Consider the following 23,044-nt stretch of genomic DNA (forward strand, 5'->3'; position numbering starts at 1 on the left):
TTGTTCAGTCATGCAACACTGTATGCAAATTAAATTCATATTTTTTTCCACACAAATAGAGCCTTCTTTTGGTGGTATTTGATCACCACTGGGTTTTTTTTTTTGCTATATAAATGAAAAAAAAAATACAGAAAATTTTGTAAAAAAAAAAAAAAAAAAAGTTTTTCTTAGTTTTGATTATAAAGTCTTGCACAGTGGTGTATTTAGGTTTTGTGCTGCCCTAGGCCTGACTAAAATCGGGCACCCTCCAATTTAAATACCTGTCATCTGTAAACCACATCCCTTCCTCTTAAATTGGTAGTAAACCCTGTACTACCACTTTTACCTACAGGTAAGCCTATAGTAAGGTTTACCTGTAGGTACTGTGAATATCTCCTAAACTTGCACTGTGTGCATCCAGCTGATGACACCATCGGCGCATGCGCTCTGCAGGTCCGGCTTACAGTGCTGGACCGTCAGAGCCTGTACCAGAAACAGCAGCTCCCGCGCGCATGAGCGGGAGTGACGTCATTGCACCCCTGGCCACTCATGTAGCCGGAGGCTGCGAACCTGGAATGAAGACCAGGAAAAGATGTCAGCCATTTCAGCGGTGACATCAGTACTGTAGGGCTTCAGTCTAGGGTAAGTTTCTCATAATGAGCTAGCAAAAAACATATTTCTCCATTTACATGAAGGTCAGGTTAGTAAAACCCAGCACAGGGTTCTTTTTTACAGTGTAAGGGGGAACTCTGTCTACCCCGATGTAAAGCAGAACTCTGACAATTCTGATGTAAAAGGGACTGCTGCAGACTCTGGTGTAAAGGGAAATTCTGATGTAAGGGGGTGTCTAACCACAGCCCTTCCTTTACACAAGAGTCCACAGAGCTCCCCCTTACATCACAGCCCACGGAGACTGTGGGCATGGCAAAAGGGACAGTCAGACTGCGGGCATGGCACAAGGGACGGTCAGAATGTGGGCATGGCACAAGGGACGGTCAGACTGTGGGCATGGCACAAGGGACGGTCAGACTGTGGGCATGGCACAAGGGACGGTCAGAGTCTGTGGGCACGGCACAAAGGGACGGTCAGATACTGCGGGCATGGCACAAGGGACGGTCAGAGACTGCGGGCATGGCACAAGGGACGGTCAGAGACTGCGGGCATGGCACAAGGGATGGTCAGAGACTGCGGGCATGGCACAAGGGACGGTCAGAGACTGCGGGCATGGCACAAAGGGATGGTCAGATACTGCGGGCATGGCACAAGGGATGGTCAGATACTGAGGGCATGGCACAAGGGATGGTCAGAGACTGCGGGCATGGCACAAGGGACGGTCAGAGACTGCGGACATATCACAAGGGACAGTCAGATACTGCGGGCATTGCACAAGGGACAGTCAGAGACTGCGGGCATGGCACAAGGGACGGTCAGAGACTGCAGGCATGGCACAAGGGACGGTCAGAGACTGCGGGTATGGCACAAGGAATGGTCAGAGACTGCGGGCATGGCACAAGGGACGGTCAGAAACTGCGGGCATGGCACAAGGGATGGTCAGATACTGCGGGCATTGCACAAGGGACGGTCAGAAACTGCGGTCATGGCACAAGGGACGGTCAGAGACTGCGAGTATGGCACAAGGGACGGTCAGAGACTGCGGGCATGGCACAAGGGACGGTCAGAAACTGCGGGCATGGCACAAGGGATGGTCAGAGACTGTGGGCATGGCACAAGGGGCGGTCAGAGACTGCGGCATTGAAGCATATAATAATAGTGCTGCACTGTTGAATATCGGCCAGTGTATAGTATGTGACAAAAACTTCTATAAAAAGTGCAAGTGCAGTGCTAAAAAATATGCATCAATACCTACAAGTAAATATAAATGTAAAGGTATTCCTGCAGTGAGCTTGATACGTGCAAACAGTCTAAAACTGAAGGTGGGTCAGCGTATAATAGTGACAAACATAATAATCATCTGTGTTGGTGCTAACAGTTTTCTTCGTGACCACTCCATTCAGCATCTTCCTCTCCTCCAGTAGATCTCCCCCCGACCTCCGCACAGACAGCCAGAAACTCCGCCTCCCGCCGCCCGCCGACTTGTACAGCGTCTCCAGCATCCTCGTCTGCCGGGACTTCCAGCTCATACAGACCCCTCCTCCGCCGCTGCTAGTGACATTATGCCGCCTCTGGATTGGTGCAGGACCCGGCCCACTTGGGGAGCTGCTCCTTCTGCCTGCCCTGATGAAGGTCGCGCTGCATTGATTTGCAGTTCGGCAGCGCAGTGTGAGGGGGTGCTTTTTTCGCCGCCCCCCTGCAAAGTGCCACCCTAGGCCTGGGCCTTGTTGGCCTAGGCCATAATATAGCGCTGGTCTTGCAAATAAATAACATTTGTTCATAAATTTAGGCCAAAATGTACTCTGCTGCATTTCTTTGGTAAAAAAATAACCCAAATAAGTGTATATTATTTAGTCTATGTGAAAGTTATAGAGTCTACAAACTATGGTATATACCTGTGTATTTGAAAATTTACACATATACACATATACCTGTGTATTTTTTGGAAAGTAGACAGCCTATGGTATTTAATAAGAGGCATGGCAAGTTTTTTGTCACAATTTTTGGAAAATGAGAATGAAAAATGAAAATTGAAGAAATTAAAAGAAAAAAAATTCACAATATTATTTTACATAGTTTCTTCAGTGCAGTACAGCGTAATCATATGACTGGTGTGGGGGTGATCAGGGATACTGACTGGTGACAGTATGTAAAAATAAAAATTGAAGGGGGCGTGGCCTGGACCGGCATGGCGTGAGGAGCACTGATCGGGAGCTTCGCTTGCCGAATATCCATATCCACTGAATCCTGGGGCTAAAATCACTGCAATCACAGCATACTAAGTCTGCCAACAGTGGGAAGACACAGGGAGAATGTCTCCTCAGAAAAAAAACACGGACAAAGCACTGTCAACCCACCTGGCTGCAGCTGTCCCTTTGTCTAGCCCTCCAGGCTTCTCCCCTCAGTCCTCCAGACTGACACCTTCTGGGAACCCCCTTCCAGGGATTGGCTGACTTCAATTTCAGTGGCTGACACTCTCACTCTATTTCTGGAAGCTTCTTCCAGAGGCAGACAGGAGCAATCAACCATCAAGTTTAGAGAAAACTGGCCAGACCTAGAAAATTATTTTAGTCTCAATAATACAGCGCTCACAGATTAAATAAAGTGCATATATCAAACAGTGCAAAAAAAAAAAAAAGATTTTTTATATATATATATATATATATATATATATATATATATATATATATATATATATATAAAGTCACATATAGAAGTCACTTCAATAAAGTGCTCAGTGCTCCAAATTCCATCCAAAAGTGACATTTTTATCAAGTGCTTTGATAAAGTGAAGTGCTTGAAGTGAAATGCTTGATAAAGGTATGCTGTGCAATGTGCTACACTCCTCTCTTGTCTCCCCACTCACCCAAGAAAAATGGACCCTCAGCTTTTCAGTCTGGGGGTCAAGCACGCTTATATCTGGTTTATTAATTAATTAATAAAAAGATTAATTTGCTTATTACTGCATTGGGGTCAGCATACAATTAATTAATTAATTAATAAAAAGATTAATTTGCTTATTACTGCATTGGGATCAGCATACAACAAGCAGCAAAGTGGAATGGTTATCCCTAAATGAACCAAAGGCACATATATACCATTATCTGGTGAGCGGCCAATCCATGTGTTGGTGGTGTTGTCACTGGAGTGGTGAAGAAGTCACATTTTTTGCACGGATTTAAAAATAGGAGCACTGAAAACAGCACAGGCATAGTGGGAAGCCCACTCCGGGATCCAAGCCTCTATTTGCACATTATATTTAAATGGACTTTATGTAATAGTATCTATACACAACAGTTTTTTGGTAGTGTTACTATGTAATAGTGGATTTGTTTTTGTTTTTTGTTTTTTGTTTACATCACATACATGATTCATTTAGGTAGACTGTTGTATTTGGTTTAAAATATTGGAGGTAGCGCAGCCATCCATAAAACAGTTTCATTTCCGGCACGTGCCGGAAATGTAACACTCCCATTGGTTGTGCTCTCAACCAAACTGTCAAACCATCCAATGGCTGGTGTCATAGCGGATCACATGTGCAGCATCATGGCAGTTGTAGATTAAACAGAGGCAAAGATGGCAGCTTCCTTGGCTGAAAAAGATAGGGGGGTTTATTTACACTTCAAGAAACAGTAACTTTGTAAAATGTTCATTCATTTTGTCTTACCTGTAGGCCATTTGGGCTCACGGAAGCATGGCTGAAAAACTTCCAGTTAGCAATACCCACATCCTCCCTTGTAGTTAAGTAATGAAAACCGTGGGACACATACTTCCAGCATTACAGAAATGAAAACAAACATACCAAATACAAACATACATATAAGATAGTTAAACCTTGTACAAACGATGAGATTATTGGACGAATGATCGTCCGTTTTTTTTTTGCATGCTAATATCAGATCGAATCTGATGAGTTTGATAAAGTCACGAAAATTCCCGTACAACAGAAAAAAATTTGGAAGTGATGTCATGTGTTGTAATGCATTTGTATTGCATTTTCGAACGATAGTTGTACTTATTAAACGAAAATCGTACGATCCGGCATCGTACCAAAAATATTTTTGTGCATGTCCGATAGAATAATATTGGATGGACTGTCATGCTCTCGAAAGCTCTGTACTAATGATCTGATTATTGCATGATCGCTTCGAAATCGGTATTTTCCCTACGATTTTCTGATCGTGTGTATGGGGCATTAGAACCTGGGAGTTCATCAGACTATTCCAAAGAATCAATTATTCAAATTTTGATCCGATGCTGTAAAGTCAATCTATTATATTTTCAAATGCTTTTTTTTATGCCAGAAAAATATGAAAGAGGAAATCAGATCATGAATACATGGGTTGATAATGAAGCATTGTGTAAAGGTAGGGTCTCTGCCAAGATTCTATGACCACTATTGCGGCATGCTTCACTTTTAGCAGCCATTGTTCGAGGCAACTTTATTTGCATGCACTGCACTTGAGTGCACCCATGACTTAAAGTGGTTGTAAAGGTTCATTTAAAAAAAAAAAAACAAACATGTCATACTTACCTCCACTGTGCAGTTTGTTTTGCACAGAGTGGCCCCGATCCTCCTCTTCTGGGGTCCCTCCCCGGCCCTCCTGGCTCCTCCTTTTCTCTAGAGAAGCAATGTCCTTCGTGGACACCCATGCGGGCGCGGTCCCTGTGTCCTGCTGCTGCACCCGTAGCCATAGACAGCAGGACTCGGCTTCGCCCCCCCCGGTGCCCATGTCATTGGATTTGATTGACAGCAGCGGGAGCCAATGGCTGCGCTGCTATCAAACTATCCAATCAGGACAGGGGCCAGCGGCCAGAGCTGGTGTGCTCGTTCCCATCGTGGGAATTACGGGGCTCAGGTAAGTATAAGGGGCTCGGGGGTGCTGCTGCAGCACAGGAAGTGCATAGAATGCATTAAGGTGAAAAACTGCAAGGGTTTACAACCCCTTTAAGTGTTGGATTATCAGACCCTTACAGATGGCTATTTCTCAGAGAAGGCAAGCTAAAGAAAGTGGAGTTGTCAAGTTGAGTAGCCAAGGTTGTAGTCCGGGGTAATGAGAGCCAACATTCTAAATTTGGCCATACACAAATACATTTTTCTACAAACATTTGTACGAATATTTGTACAAAAATTCTTAGTATATTCAATGACTTAACGAATGTCATTTAAATTAACTTCAAAATGTTGTATGCTTTTAACATTCGATTTTGGAATAAATAGACTTTCTCAAACAAAAGCCACATACACTGTTGGAAATGTGTTCATTCGAGAAAATTTTTATATCCTTCCTGTATAAATATTCTCATCCCTGCAGTTGAAAACGAACATTGATTTGACCCTACTAACGATTTGAAAATCAAGTGAACGTTCTTAGAACAAAAACAAAATTCTACTAGTGTATAGTCAGCTTATGCCGGGGGTGTTTACCAGGGACAAATCCAAAGTCAGGGCAGGAGGCATTCTAGCAAGGTTAGGTCAAACAAGCAAGCAAATGCAAAGAGTCCAACAGGTCAGAGATAGTAACAGGATCAGAGATATCGGGCAAAGGCAGGTAATATGGCCTAGACAGGCTGAGAAAAGACAGGAACCAGGAATAAAACAAAAAAGATGTCAAGTAAGTAAACAATGACCGGGGAACTAGGAACACTCCAGGGATGGGATAAGAAGAGCAAAAAAGGAGAACAGAATATAAGATACAGGAAATCTGGATCACATTCTAGCAATGGCAATCTGAACTCTACAATGGGCAACTAGAAAACAGATTTGAGTGTACTTTTAGAGGAGTTTAGCATATAAAGCAATCAGAGGCATGATCCAACCCTCGCCCCTACACTGATTAGATACATACGGTAGTGTCAGGAACTGTGTAAAAAGGAGAAAAAAAACAAAATAAACTAAAGAAAAACTAAAGAGAACAGTAGCTTCTGACACTCAAACAAAGTCTATAGCAGTATACAAAAAATGAGTGCCGCACTAAATTATGAAACCAAACAAATGGAAACATCTGTGAATCACTAGCTCTCAGTGACAGGTGAAAATATAGTGGATGTGAGCCAACTATAACACATAAATTGTATTGAAACACAATAGAAGTACTAGTGGCAAAAAGTCACTAGTACAAAAAGAAAATGAAAAATATATATAGACACACTATAACACATGAGTGATATGTTCAAATGAAAACATAAAAACAAATCATAAACACAGGTGTAAATACAATGGGTGCTATTGTTCAAACATTTATAACAAACAATAAATGTGAGTGTCCAAAAAAAGTGTATATTAAAAAGAAGCAACTTCCGGAGGGAATGTTGACATGAAATCCGAGTAAACCGATCGAATGCCAATTCACACTTGAAAGATGCTCAGATGGAAAGTTGGGTACTCTTACCCGATATGGTGGACACACATACCGTACGGCAGTGGGTCAAACGAGCTCACAACAACACCTTGATTCCTGATGTTACGGATATCACACTGGATGTGCATACTTGCCAATAGTCCCGAATTTCCCGGGACATGCACGAATTCGGTAGCCTTGTCCCGATTTTTTTATTTCACGGGATTTGTCCCGAATTTCCTTGCTTGTCCCGAGATCGTACTTTTTTTGGGCATTATTGAGTTAATTATTACCATTGCCGCAGCTTCGGTATCCTCCCCCTTGGCTCATTTTGTCCTCCTTGTCCTCTATTGGACAAGGAGGACACCTGCTCCTTCTGCCTGTGTTGATTTGCCAAGTAGTATGGCAAGCGGGGGCGTGGCTACTTAAATTACCACGCCAGCCCGCCCAAAGACCCGCGCAGTTGGAGCACATAGACTGATGGGGGAGGACGTGCTGCGCTTTGCTGCTCTGGACTGACTGCGGCTGTGCTGGATTCCTGCCTGTGGCTGTGTCAGCAGCCTGCCAGGATTCACTCGGAGGAGGTTCGCCTCCTCCTGTTAGCTCCTGACGCTCAGACAGCCTAGGAGGAGGAATTAAAAGGTCCGGGGGAGCCCAAGGCCGCAACCACCACTTCATTTGGCGCCACGTCGGGGGGAGCGAACTGACAGAACGGTAAGGTAAGGCTCGGTTCACACTGGGGCGACTTGTCAGGCGACCTAGTCGCCTGACAAGTCGCCTCCCGTTCTGTGCTATGGAACCGTTCTGCGTCGCTCCGACTTAGAAAAAGGTTCCTGTATTACTTTGGGGGCGACTTGGGGCGACTTGCATAGACTTCTATGCAGAAGTCGTCTCGCAAGTCGCCCCGGCAGTCGTTTGCAGGTCGCCTCGCTGAGGCGACCTGCAAGTCGTGCCGCCCATGTGTGAACCGAGCCTAAGTGTTCCCAGCTTCTGAGGGGGGTAAAAAAAAATTTTTTTGGGGGGGGGGGGTTGTTACAGTAATTGTGTGTGGGTTTTTTTTTTTTTTGCTGGGGGGGGGGGTGGGGGTTTGTTACAGCAATTGTGTGACGGTTTTCCTTTTTTTTGGGGGGGGGGGTTGTTACAGCAATTGTGTGACGGTTTTCCTTTTTTTTTGGGGGGGGGGTTGTTACAGCAATTGTGACGGTTTTTCTTTTTTTTTTTTTTTTTTTGGGGGGGTTGTTAAAGCAATTGTGGTGGGGTTTTTTTTGGGGGGGGGGGTTGTTGCAGCAATTGTGTGGGTTTTTTTTTTTTTTTTTTTTTTTTTGGGGGGGGGTTTAAAGCAATTGTGTGGTGTTTGTTTTTTGGGGGGGGGTTGTTTTTTTTTGTTTTTTTGTTTTTTTGGGGGGGGTGGGGGTTAGTTACAGCAATTGTGTGACGGTTTTCCTTTTTTTGGGGGGGGGTGTTGTTACAGCAATTGTGTGGTGGTTTTTTGGGGGGGGGTTGTTGCAGCAATTGTGTGGTGTGTGTTTTTTTTTTTTTTTTGGGGGGGGGGGGGTTGTTGCAGCAATTGTGTGGTGTGTGTTTTTTTTTTTTTTTTTTTTTGGGGGGGGGGGGGTTGTTGCAGCAATTGTGTGGTGTGTGTTTTTTTTTTTTTTTTTTTTGGGGGGGGGGGTTGTTGCAGCAATTGTGTGGTGTGTGTTTTTTTTTTTTTTTTTTTGGGGGGGGGTTGTTAAAGCAATTGTGGTGTTTTTTTTGGGGGGGTTGTTGCAGCAATTGTGTGCTGTGTTTTTTTTTTTTTTTGGGGGGGGGGGGTTGTTGCAGCAATTGTGGTGGTTTTTTTTTGGGGGGGGGGTTGTTGCAGCAATTGTGTGGTGTGTGTTTTTTTTTTTTTTTGGGGGGGGGGGTTGTTGCAGCAATTGTGTGGTGTGTGTTTTTTTTTTTTTTTTTGGGGGGGGGTTGTTAAAGCAATTGTGGTGTTTTTTTGGGGGGGGGCTTGTTGCAGCAATTGTGTGGTGTGTTTTTTTTTTTTTTTTTTGGGGGGGGGGGTTGTTGCAGCAATTGTGGTGGTTTTTTTTGGGGGGGGGGGTTGTTGCAGCAATTGTGTGGTGTGTTTTTTTTTTTTTTTTTTTTGGGGGGGGGGTTAAAGCAATTGTGTGGTGTTTGTTTTTTTTGGGGGGGGTTGTTACAGTAATTGTGTGTTGTTTTTTTTTGGGGGGGTGTTACAGCAATTGTGTGGTGGTTTTTTTTTTTTGGGGGGGGGTGGAGGGTTGTTACAGCAATTGTGTGATGGTTTTCCTTTTTTTGGGGGGGGGGGTTGTTGCAGCAATTGTGGTGGTTTTTTTGGGGGGGGTTGTTGCAGCAATTGTGTGTTTTTTTTTTTTTTTTTTTTTTTGGGGGGGGGGTTGTTAAAGCAATTGTGTGGTGTGTTTTTTTTTTTTTTTTTTGGTGGGGGGGGGGGGGGGTTGTTGCAGCAATTGTGTGACGGTTTTCCTTTTTTTTGGGGGGGGGTGTTAAAGCAATTGTGTGGTGGGTTTTTTTATGGGGGGGGGTTGTTAAAGCAATTGTGTGGTGTTTTTTTTTTTTTGGGGGGGGGGGGGGGTTACAGCAATTGTGTGGTGGTTTTATTTTGTTTGTTTTTTGGGGGGGGATGGGGGGCACAAAGAGTTCAGTTTTTGGGGGTGTGATAGGAAGCGACAGTGAGCACAGCCTTGATGGGTGGGATTTATTCTGGGGGGGGGGATAGGAAGTGGCGGTGGGTGACCCCCGTATGGTGACAAATAGCTGATGGTGGCCCAGGTAGATTTTTGTGTATTTAAAAAATGAACAGGGTCACCCACCGCCACTTCCCATCTACCCCCCCCATCAAGGCCGTGCTCACTGTCGCTTCCTATCACACCCACCCAAAATGTGAAAAAAAGGAGGGGGTCCACCTTCAGCCATCCATCCCCATAAAGGCCACCCACTCCCGCTTCCTATTACCGCCCCCCACTCCTCTAATTTTTATTTTTTTAACAATTTCTAAGCTGGCCCACCGCTTAAAAAAATTCCCAGTCACCTACTGCCACTTCCTATTCCCCACCCCAAAAAATTCCATCAAGGCCGTGCTCACTGTCGCTTCCTATCACACCCACCCAAAATGTGAAAAAAAGGAGGGGGTCCACCTTCAGCCATCCATCCCCATAAAGGCCGCATACTATTACCGCCCCCCACCCCCTATATTTTTGTGTATTTAAAAAAATCTATTAAAAATTTGGGGGTGGGGTAATAGGAAGCGGCAGTGGGTGGCCTTTATGGGGTTGGATGGCTGAAGGTGGACCCCCTCCTTTTTTTTTGTTGTGTTTTTTTTCTTTGGGGGGGGGGGGGTGGTTGATGGGAAGCCGCAGTAGGTGGACAGTATGGGGACACATGGCTGAGGTGGGGCCTGTTTCTTTATTTTTTATTTACATTTTTTTTTTTTTGGTTGGGGGGTGCCATTATTTATTTTTTGGCTAAATTATGGTATGTGGTAGGGATGTACTGATATCGGTGCCAATATTAAAGTTGGTTATAAACCCTAATTAAAAACGAGAAAAAAAACCCCTGCAAGACAAGGGCATAATGATCTAGTATGTGTAGCATGCCTCCGATCGAAGCCCCCGCAGCCGTCCTAGTCACTCCCACGCATGCTTGTTTGCAGCAGTGCACATGTGCCGATGACATCAGCACTTGTAGATACAGGGGATATCTCCTAAACCATTCAGGTTTGGGAGATATCCTGGGTAGCTACGGGTAAGTCTTATTATAGGCTTACTTGTAGCATAAAGTGTTTGTAAAGGGTTTCCAACCACTTTAAGCATTTGTACGAGTAACAGTACTCGTGCAAATGCTCTGATACCTTCAGGTTTAGTTCTTTCATCTGTCAGCAGGATTCCCCTGCTGTTAGATGAAATGTATACAAAAGATTGCAGGCAATTATCGGTTAAGGAGCGGGTCCGCAGCATCATTAAAACCGATGAAATTTCAGCTGTCAGTGGGGATTTCCCTTCCCCGCAATGGACCTGTGCCGGCCCCACCCCTCCTCTGATGGCCACACCCCTCCATTTTGGGTTTGTTTTTTGTCATTCGGGTGATCTGTTTCTCCTCAAGCTCATCTGGAGGAAGGTGACTGATGTGCCTGGTGAGTAGTGTTATGCACTAAGCCAGGCTTTGCTTCCCCCACCTCTGATGGCTTTCCCTGTGTCTCGGGCCACACTGATGCGATGTGTAATTACAGCTCTGGTTCCCTCATCTCTCCTCTCCCACAGACAGTTCACACTGCCTTCTGCGAACCGCTGTGGGTGCAATACATTGTTAATGACACCCTAGATCGGTTTACAGATCGCATTGCGAACTGTGAACTCGCACAGGAATTGGATCGCATAGGTGGGAACACCCATGCGATCCGATTCTAGTGTGAGGGGGGTATAACAAGTCCGTGCACTTTTTTCTGTGAGAATCTAATGCGGGTTCAGCCATACAGCTATATGGCTTAACTTGCACTAGTGTGAGCCTAGGCTGAGTGCTGCAGAACTTCTTGGAGGGGGAGCAGTGGTGGGTGCACAGGCGCCACCCCCCCATCCCTGCCACCAACCCCTATCCATGCGCCCTGCCCCTTTCAGGATGCCAGACGCATGGATTCCTATGGCGTGGTTGTTCTGATTTTTCTTTTTTTTTTTTTTTTCTATTTTTTTTTTATTTTAGCACCTGATTGGAGCCAAAGGCTCTAAATAGGGTGGGCTTGGCGGTCAGAGTGTGCCCCGATCCTACCCAATTGTGTCATGATGGCAAATTAAGTTTAGCTATTTTCACACTAACATTCCTCCCCACCAATCAGGACGCGGAGGAATGTTAGACCTGTTTCCTGATTGGCCAAAGCACCAGGCGATCATATAGTATGCCGTGCGCTTGGACCCCTTTCACACTCAGGCGCTTTGCAGGCGCTATAGTGCTAAAAATAGCGCCTGCAAAGCGCTCTGAAAAAGCCACTGCTTTCACACTGAAGCGGTGCGCTAGCAGAACAGTAAAAGTCCTGCTAGCTGCATCTTTGAGGCACTGTAGGAGCCGTGAATACACGGCTCCTAAAGCGCCCCTGCCTATTGAAATCAATTAACCCTTTTTCGGGCACTAACGGTTGTTAAAAGCACCCTGGTAGTGGCCGAATAGCTCAGGTAACACAACGATAAATCGCCGTTAAAAATAGCGGCGCTTTATCGCCGACATCCCCACCGCCCCAGTATGAAAGGGTTCTTCGGAAGTGGAGGCACGAGCAGAGGAGATGCGTGCTGGACTTGAGGAAGGACACCGCTGCTGCTGCTTTGCAGGAGACAGTCAGGACACCACAGCCCAGTGGTAAGTGCCGCAAGCGATGGGTGCCGTGAGCGGTCAGTGCCAATCTGTGAGGCTGAGCTGATGCTATATTCACTGATCAGTGATGCTATATACCCTTAAATGTGAGTATGAGCTGTGTATACCCTGATCTGTGAGGCTGAGCTGTATACTCTGTCCTGTGATGCTGAGCTGTATACTCCTGACACTATGGGTGGAATACAGGAGACAGAGTGGGTGGATTCTATAAGGGGTTGGGCTTATGAGAAGTGGGAGGGATCAAAAGGGCAGGGTCTGGAGGCCCCCCATCCTAAAATGTAACCAGCTGCCACTGAGGGGGGAGGGCAGCTCTGCTGGATGTTGTAGTCCAGTGATTGGCAGCTCTAGGTTTCCCAAATACCCCCATTCCCCTCCCTTCCTGTATATACAAACAATAACACCACTTCACTATCAATAACCTGCCTCCCCTCCCCACCTCAAACGTTAAAGGTACAGTGTTAAAAAAAAAAAAGTAAAAATAGGAATCGGTACTTGAACTCAGTCTTAAAAAATAGTATCGGTGCAACCCTAGTATGTGGTTGTAGGATATAACCCCCCCCCCCATGTGCAGGTGCTAGCAGTCTTCCTCTCTCACATTGGTGTATCTATCTTGTGGATGTGTAATGCCTCATTTTTATCCTTGATTTACCCTCAGGTTAAAAGGCTTGTGCGATCCAAAAGATTTGACAGTGCCCTGCGCAGAGAACGACTTTACTGTGAGCTTCTGTTTGCCCAAAAGGAGGTATGTGGTTCTAGATTCTTTTATGTACAGTGATCGCAGTGTCTGACCCTCATTTTATAACTCTGCTGTGTGTATTTTTTTACTTTGAAAGTGTTAAAGCAGAGTTCCACCCAATTTGACAGCTACCCATCCCCACTTCCAGGTTATTTTGTCGAGACCTTACCATGGCGAGATCACTGGGAATGTTTGGGGGGGTGGTTAGGGGAGGGGGGCCCCCTCCTTCCCCTGCGTGCGTAATAGGGAACCGGCTGTGAAGCTAAAAGGCTTCACTGCTGGTTTCCCTTACTGGCAATGGTGTGCCGTTGGCAATTAAGAGCCGATTAAAACATTTAAGCAGAAATGTGGTCAACTACTTGTTATGCCCTTGTTTTTCAACATGCATTAAGGCTGCTTTCACATGGAGGTGTCGGCATTTAAGCGCCGCTATTTTTAGCGGCACTTTACCGCCATTTTTGCAGAGGTATTTGGCCGCTAGTGTGGTGCTTTTAACCCCTGCTAGCAGCCAAAATGGTTAAAACCGCCCACAACACGCCGCTGTCGATTCATTTCAATGGGCAGGAGCGGGGTACACACCGCTCCAAAGATGCTGCTTGCAGGAGTTTTTTTTTTTTTAAATGTCCTGCCAGCGCATCGCCTCGACTTTCACACTGAGACTGCAGGGGAACTGTTTTACAGGTGCTATTTTTAGCCAAAAAGTACCTGGAAAAATGACTCAGTGTGAAAGGGGTCTAGATGTCGTCATGGTTGAGTTGTAGTTGCTCTGATGTAGTGTAACAACTTTACTACCACAATGTAGCCAAAAAGCCAGCTAGATCATGGTTCTCTTGTCCTGGGAGGGTGTCTATAGACGTCCTCCCAGAAGGTGCCTTGGGCACACATCAGGCATGCTCCTGTGAAGTTTCTCAAAGCTATATATAAAAATCATTTTGTATGGGGACTTGCTAGTTATTTTAGACAAAAGGGCACTTCACGTGCACCGCGTATTTCTTGGATGGCTTTTATGTTTAGGTATCTCTTTAACATGCAAGTCTTGTCTACCATTGCCTTACCGTGACAAGTTGATCACATATACCCTCACTGGCCACTTTGTTAGGTACACCTTGGTAGTATCGGGTTGGACCCCATTTTGCCTTCAGAACTGACTTAATTCTTGCTGCTATAATTTCAACATGGTGATGGAAACTTTGCATGCAGATTTTATACTGCTGGAATAAAATGAGTACACTGTAGTCATAAAGGGATGGACATGGTCAGCAGCAATACTCAGGAAAGCCGTGGCATTTAAACGATGCTTAATTAGTACCAAGGTGCCCAAATTGTGCTAAGAAAATATCCCCCACACCATTACACCACCAGCCTGAAACATTGAAGCAAAGCGGTATGTAATCATCAGTGGCGGTGCGTCCATAAAGGGCGCACGGACGCCGCCCCCTCTCCTGCCGTCCCTCTTTCACCATAGATTCATGCATTGCATGAATCTATCTATGGTCGTCATTGCCACGTTTGCTGTTCACTCAGCTGTGTTAGGAAACCGCCTCTCAGCTAATCGGGTGCTTGGGTCTGTTACCTGTCACCTGATTGGCTGAAACAGGCGCTGTGATTGGACGCCGCCTATCAGGCATCATATCATAGCAGAGGGTGGAAGAAGAGATCGAGGTGCATGAAGGACACAGCCACCGTGACCCAATACCCCACCGAGAAGAGGTAAGTGCCGGGCGGTGAATGCACAGTGGGTGCGGTGCATGAGCACAGCGGCTGCGTTTTATGGGCACAGTGGCTGCAATTGATTTTTTTTTTTTTTTTTTTGCACTACCCTCAAAACTTTTGAGCACAGCTGCCACTAGTATACATGCTTTCATATTCATGCCAAATTCTGATGAAATTGAGACTCATCATAACAGGCAGTTATTTTAATCTGTTGTCGATATGGTGTTTGTGTGCATACCTTGGATGTAACGAGTGGTTATTTGAGTTACTGTTGCCTTTCTATCATCTGTAACCAGTCTGCCCATTTTCCTCTGACATCAACAAGGCATTTTCCTCCACACCTGACACTCACTGGATATTTTCTTTTCCCACCAATCTCTGTTAACCCGAGAGATGCTTGTGCGTGAATCTCAGATCAGCAGTTTATGCCATAATCAGACCAGCCCATGTGGCACCAAAAACCATGCTATCTGTTAAGTCACTTAAATCACCTTTCTTCCCCATTTTGATGCTCAGTTTGAACTTCTAGTTGTCTTCACCACATCTAGATGCCTAACTGCATTGAGTTGCCGCCATGTGATTGGCTAAATTAGCAATTTGTGTATTAATAGTGTGGCCAGTGAGTGTATATCGTGAAGACCAGGCTATAACTAATTTTTTTTTTTTTTTTTTTTAAGAACTTTTTTTTTCTCTAATACAATCCACTGTGCTAAATCTAATGAATTGATTTTGTCCTTTAAATACAGTACAATACTGAGAATCCGAAAATGAGTTGGACCAAAAAAACCTATTCAATTTCTTCAAAAAAAAACCTGTATACAGAAAAGATGCTGATGTATCTGAACAGGATGAAGGAGTCATTTCAATGCAAAACATGTCAGTTGTTAAAAAAAATTCAACTTCTATTGTTCAAAATAGCACAGTAATGCATCCTTTTTTTGAAAAAAAAAATACCGGTCACAGTGCAGTAGAACCAGAACCTGTACAACCCATTGCAGTGTATTATGTGGATTCTGAAAGCAATGATTCTGATTGCCATGAAGAAGCACAATCCTGTGATGGATCATTCTGTGTCAGTAACTTGGTAGATGTGCACATAATAAGTTCAGAAAATAGTGAGGGTGACAATGTAAGTGTTTTGCAACAACGGGAGCAACTAGCGCCACAAATGGTGACAACAAAGGAGAGTCATCCTAATTTGGAAGACTCTACTTCTGAACTGTCTCTTGACATTTAGGTATTGCCTGAACAGGAAATCTTATTGCCTGAACTGGAAATCTTATTGCCTGAACAGGAAGTCTTATTGCCTGAACAGGAAGTCTTATTGCCTGAACAGGAAGTCTTATTGCCTGAACAGGAAGTCTTATTACTTGAACAGGAAGTCATAGAGGAGGAGCTCATTGAAAGTGCACCGGCTGAGGAAGATAAACGCAAAGGTTCTCAGACTTTAGCACAATTAAAAGCAACCAAAAAAAAAAAAAGGTCCTGCAGCTTTAATGCTGAATGGCTGACAAAATATGCCTTTATAAGAAAGAGTTATCTTGGCGTGGAGTATGCCTTTTGTACTCTTTGTTGCAAGGATATTAATATTAGCCATGGTGGAGCACATGACATCAAAATCCATAGAAAGTCTCGGATCCATACAGAAAAGGCTGCACTAGAAGACTCATTGACGGTTAATGGAAGAATAACCACATGGGCCAGTACATCAGGAAACGCCACACTAGATGATCAAGTCAAACGAGCTGAACTGCTGTGGACTGCCTTCTTAATTGAGCACAACATTTAACAAGTGACCATGCAACTAAGCTGTTCAAAAAAATGTTCCCAGGAGAGGTCACGGCTAGATTTGCATGCGGTCGAACCAAGACCACACATCTGTGTAATGGTGTTTTAGCACCAGAAGCAAATAAAATTGTTGCTGATGCATTGTCGAATACAGAAGATGGCTGGTTTGCTATTGCTACTGATGGAAGTAGTGACACAGAGGATAAAATGTTCCCAATTCTTGTCACACATCATGAAAAGAACTCAATGAATGTTGTTACATCATTGCTGGATATGTTTCCCTGTAACAAGGCAACAGGTGAAAACATATTCAATGCCATCAATGAAGTATTTAATGAGAAAGGCCTTAATTGGAAAAAATGTGTAGCGTACAGCAGTGACAATGCAAGTGTCATGATAGGAAGGCATAACAGCGTGCTTAGCAGAGTAAAATCACAACAACCTTTAGTGTTTGATGTGGGTTGTCCGTGTCATCTTGCACATTTACTAAGTCAACGATCTGTCAAGGTTTTGTCTGTGAATGTGGAAGAACTTATAATTGACACTTATTATCACTTTGAGAAAGCTTGTGGCCGAAAACAGGATTTGCGAGACTTTATGGTCTTCTGTGGTACTGATGTCAGGAAAGTTCTAAAGCACAGCTCAACCCGTTGGCTTAGCCAAATGAAATGTGCGGAAAGAATTCTTCCTAAATGGGATGCATTAAAAGGCTACTTTCTAACATATTTTCAAGATGATAACGAGCGAGGAAGGAAGAAAGGAAATGAAAGAGAAAAACGTTTGGTTGCAAAGTTTGAAGATCGAATCACAATGATCTACCTCTATTTTATCCATGCGGTGTTAAATGGTGTTGACAGCTTTAATATACTTCTGCAATCTAAGGAACCGAAAATTCATGTTTTGCATGAAGAAATTATAAAGTTGTACAAGCACTTTCTTGTGAAACTCGTAAAATTGGACATTTTAGCAAACAAGAGTGAAGGTGAGCTGCTGGAGATCGACTTCTCCAACGAATCAATCCAAAGAGATAATAGAAGCCTTTTCATTGGTTTTTCTACCAGACAAGCTCTACGAGCACATGAGGATGACCTGAGCCAAATTCACATTAACACATTTTTTTCAGATGTGAGATCTTTCTACTGTGCTGCACTCAAATATATGCATCTTAAATTCCCTCTGGATAACCAAGTTCTAAAAGCTGCCAGGAATCTTCATCCAAAAAACAGATCAGTTGTTGGATTTGGAGAAATAGCTGATCTGCTTGATAAGTTTCCAGGCGTAATTTCTTCTGAAGAAATCGATACATTGCAATCTGAATATGAATTGTACCAAATAGCTCAAAACGCAGAAATCGGAATTGATGAAGACACAGCTGTTGATAGAATCGATTCTTTCTGGCAGAATATTGATACGCTGACTTGAACTTCATCAGGATTTAAAAAATACCCCCTTCTCTGCAAGCTTTCAAAATGCATCCTGCTCATTCCACATAGCAATGCCTACTGTGAAACTATATTCAACATGGTGCAAAAAGTACAAACAGAATTACGAAATCAGCTTGGAAAAGACACCAAGCAGGCTTGTTCATCCACCAGTGTGTACTCGGATTTTACTGGAATCCGAAACACGTTGGTTGCAATTTTATCTTCAAAAATTAATTTGTTTTCCACAGTTTCTTGTCATGAATGGAAGCCAAGTGAGCAGCTTGTAAAGAAGGCAAAAAGTATTACATATACAACATTGAAGCAGAGAAGGGATAAAGTTTCTCAGGAGAGCAGGCAATGATGCTATTTTTGCTAAGGAATTGGGTGTTTTATACTATTTGTTGGCCCTTCATTTTGGGTGGTTAGTGGCCTGTTACTAATTAATTAAAACCAAAAGCCAGGCATAAGTCCAGCAAAGTTTTGAACCATAGTCAATTCTTATAAGACGCAGAATGCAATGATTTCCATGTCTCAACTGCTCTGGATCACAGCCAGATGAAGCTGCTGTGCTGACACCCCACAAAGGGAGAGAGCGCTTCTGCTCCTCCTCCCGTCCTCTCCTGTGTCTGCCCTGCACGCAATCCCTAACAGTGTTCGGCCTAAGAGGAAATGTGTGCAGGAGAGGTAAGATGAATCCTACCGATTCATCCACTCCCTCCCTTCTTACACCTGCTTTGGTTGGTATTCTGATGTAAGTGGCCCCCTTACTCTTTCTTCCCTCCCTCCCTTACTCTTCCCCCCCCTCCCTCCCTTTACTCTTTCACCCCCCCTCCCTCCCTTTACTCTTCCCCCCTCCCTTTATTCTTCCCCCCCCTCCCTCCCTTACTCTTTCACCCCCTCCCTCCCTTACTCTTTCACCCCCTCCCTCACTCTCTTCTTCTTTCTTCTTCCTTCTTCCTTTTCTTTCTTCTTCCTTTTCTTCTTTTTCTTTCTTCTTCCTTTTCTTTCTTCTTCTTCCTTTTCTTTCTTCTTCTTCCTTTTCTTTCTTCTTTCTTCTTCCTTCTTTCTTCTTCTTCTTTCTTTCTTCTTTCTTCTTCTTCTTCCTTTTCTTTCTTCTTTCTTCTTCCTTTTCTTTCTTCTTCTTCCTTTTCTTTCTTCTTCTTCCTTTTCTTTCTTCTTTCTTCTTCCTTTTCTTTCTTCTTCTTCTTTCTTTCTTCTTTCTTCTTCTTCTTCTTCCTTTTCTTTCTTCTTTCTTCTTCCTTTTCTTTCTTCTTCCTTTTCTTTCTTCTTCTTCTTTCTTTCTTCTTTCTTTCTTCTTCCTTTTCTTTCTTCTTCTTTCTTTCTTCTTTCTTTCTTCTTCTTTCTTTCTTCTTCCTTTTCTTTCTTCTTCCTTCTTCCTTTTTCTTTCTTCTTCTTTCTTCTTCTTTCTTCTTCTTCTTCTTTCTTCTTCTTTCTTCTTTCTTCTTCTTTCTTCTTCTTTCTTCTTCTTCCTCTTCTTCCTTCTCCCCCTTCTTCTTCCTTCTCCCCCTTCTTCTTCCTTCTCCCCCTCCCCTTCTTCTTCCTTCTCCCCCTCCCCTTCTTCTTCCTTCTCCCCCTCCCCTTCTTCTTCCTTCCCATTTTCTCAAATTATACTATGTTTTATTCCTCATCCTTCTCCAGTCCCCTTGGAATGCATCTATTTAATCCCCTTCTATCCTCATGCCAGCACAAATCCTCTGTAGAGCTGCCTCTGTGGGATGGCACCAAGACCTTAGGCTTCTAAAACTGTGTTTTGGCTTTGTCCTTCGCACACTGAGCTGTATCCAGATTCTTAATCTTGGGTTATGTACGGTAGATGTTTATAAAAATATTTGACATTTTTCAAGATTGACTTTTTTTCTTAGCTCAACAACCTTTAGTATTTGGTTACCTGTGACATTTTGCACTAAAACTGGTTATACATTATACAATTTTCTTATACAATTCATCTTTAGATTTACCAAAACCATATGAGGTGAAAGCTAAACACTTTCAATTTGTATGCAAACAGCCAGGCCTTTGCACTACATAATTGAAGGTAAATCTAAATGAAACAGAAAATTGTATAATGTATGGCCAGTTTTCATCAATGATCTGTAAAGGCTTTGGGTGATCTGGCTCAGGTCAGCCTCATGTGCCCTGGCTGTAAAACCATTGAAAATACTTCAATGATCGCTTTAGATTACTTCATTGGAGAATTCAATCTCCAGGAGCTCACTTTCACTCTTGTTTGACTTTCTGTTCAAGATTGTAAGATTGGACACTTTGGCAATGTGCAAGATGACGCTGACAACCCACATCAAATACTAACGGTTGTTGCAATTTCACTCTGCTAAGCAAACTATTATGCCTTCCTATCATGACATCTGCACTCTCAATCACTTGATCGCATTGAATATATTTTTCAAAGTTGCCCTGTTACAAGGGAATGTATCCAGCAATTATGTAACTATTACTGGAGTTCTTTTTCATAATGCGTGACAAAAATTGGGTAGAGTTAATCCGGTGTCGCTACTTCCGTCAGTAGCAATAGCAAACCAGCCATCTTCTGTATCCGACAATGCAAGAAAACCAATGAAAATACTTCTATTATCTCTTTTAGATTGACTGCTCCAGTGAAGCAATCTCCAGCAGCTCACTTTCACTTTTTTGTTTGCTAAAATGTCCAATCTTACAAGCTTGATAAAGTATTGATAAAAATGACAAAAATATTCATGATGCGTGAGAAGAATTGGGAAGAGTTTTTATTCTGTCACTACTTCCATCGGTAGCAATAGCAAACCAGCCTTTTTTTTTTTTTTTTTTTTTGCATCCTGTCTACACACTGCTCCAGTGTGAAAGCCCTCATGGCTTTCACATTGGACAGCGGCTTTCAGGGCGCTTTGCAGGCGCTATTTTTAGCGTTAAAGTGCCTGCAAAGCGCCCCAGTGGGGTCTAAGATGAAGATTTTTCTCAGCTGAAAATTTTGATATTTTCTATTGAGACTAAAAAAATGGTTGAGATTTGGAAATCATTGCATTCTGCTTTATGTGCACATAACATACCAAGTTTTCAGGATATTGGGTTGTAGTTTTTCAGTTTTGACCATTAGTGGACCAAAGTGTTTGTTTTTAAGCTTTTTGTTGTCCTAAAATTAAAACATTTATCAAATGTTATAACACTCGATGTGCAGTTGTAAACCACTATGATAGCTTAAGGTTCTTTAGTCTGTAAAAATATTTTGGTGCAATTGATAGATATTCTATATTGCACTTAGGAAGTACTTTAAATGTTTGGATATTGCATCTGTGTGGCATTCTACATGTAGCCATACAAGAGAGTGAAAAGAACAGTGACTTGTACCCCTTTCACACTGAGGCGCTTTGCAGGTGCTATAGCGTTTAAAATAGCGCCTGCAGAGCGCCCTGAAAAAGCAGCTCTATTCACTTAAAATAATGCTGCTTTACAGCTGACGCCTGGGGCGGCACAGTGTGCAAGGGGTCTTTAGCTTCTTCTGAACTGTCTCTTGACATTCAGATATTGCTTGAACAAGAAGTCATATTACTTGAACAGGAAATCATAGAGGAGGAGCTAATTGAGAGTGCACCGGCTGAGGAAGATAAACGCCAAGCTTCTCAGACTTTAGCACAATTAAAAGCAACCAAAAAAAGGTCATGCAGCTTTAATGCTGAATGGCTGTCAAAATATTCCTTTATAAGAAAGTTATCTTGGCGTGGAGTATGCCTTTTGTACTCTTTGTTGCAAAGATATTAATATTGGCCATGGTGGAGCACATAACATCAAAATCCATAGAAAGTCTCGGATCCATACAGAAAAGGCTGCACTAGAGGACTCATTGACGGTTAATGGAAGAATAACCACATGGGCCAGTACATCAGGAAACGCCACACTAGATGATCAAGTCAAACAAGCTGAACTGCTGTGGACTGCCTTCTCGAGCACAAAATTTCCTTTCTAGCAAGTGACCATAGAACTAAACTCTTCAAAAAAATGTTCCAAGGAGAGGTCACGGGTAGATTTGCATGCGGTCCAGACCAAGACCACACATCCTTGTAATGTTTTAGCACCAGAAGCAAATAAAATTGTTGCTGATGCATTGTTGAATACAGAAGATGACTGGTTTGCTATTGCTACTGATGGAAGTAGTGACACAGAGGATAAAATGTTCCCAATTCTTGTCACACATCATGAAAAGAACTCCATGAATGTTGTTGCATCATTGCTGGATATGTTTCCCTGTAACAAGGCAACAGGTGAAAACATATTCAACGCCATAAATGAAGTGATTAATGAGAAAGGCCTTAATTGGGGAAAAAATGTGTAGCGTACAGCAGTGACAATGCAAGTGTCATGATAGGAAGGCATAACAGCGTGCTTGACAGAGTAAAATCACAATTTTTTAATATTTGATGTGGGTTCTCCGTGTCATCTTGCACATTTACTAAGTCAACGATCTATCAAGGTTTTGGCTGTGAATGTGGAAGAACTTGTAATTGACACTTATCACAAGAATTCTTTCTAAATGGAGATGCATTAAAAGGCTACTTTCTAACATAGGCAAGGTAGGAAGAAAGGAAATGAAAGAGAAAAACATTTGGTTGCAAAGTTTAAAGACAGAATCACAATGATCTACCTCTATTTTATCCATGTTAAATGGCGTTGATAGCTTTAACATACTTCTGCAATCCAAGGAACTGAAAATTCATGTTCTGCATGAATAAATTATAGAGTTGTACAAGCACTTTATTGTTAAAATTTTAAGATTGGACATTTTAGCAAACAAGAGTGAAGGTGAGCTGCTGGAGATCAACTTCTCCAACGAATCAATCTGAAGAGATAATAAAAGCCTTTTCATTGGTTTTTCTACCAGACAAGCTCTACGCGCAGATGAGGATGACCTGAGCCAAATTCACAAAACACTTTTTTTCAGATGCAAAACCTTTCTACTGTGCTGCACTCAAATATATGCATCTGAAATTCCCTCTGGATAACCAAGTTCTAAAAGCTGCCAGATATCTTCATCCAAAAAAACAGATTTTTTTTTTTTGATT

Source organism: Aquarana catesbeiana, linkage group LG05, assembly GCF_042186555.1.
Source record: "Aquarana catesbeiana isolate 2022-GZ linkage group LG05, ASM4218655v1, whole genome shotgun sequence".
In the NCBI taxonomy this organism is placed as follows: domain Eukaryota; kingdom Metazoa; phylum Chordata; class Amphibia; order Anura; family Ranidae; genus Aquarana; species Aquarana catesbeiana.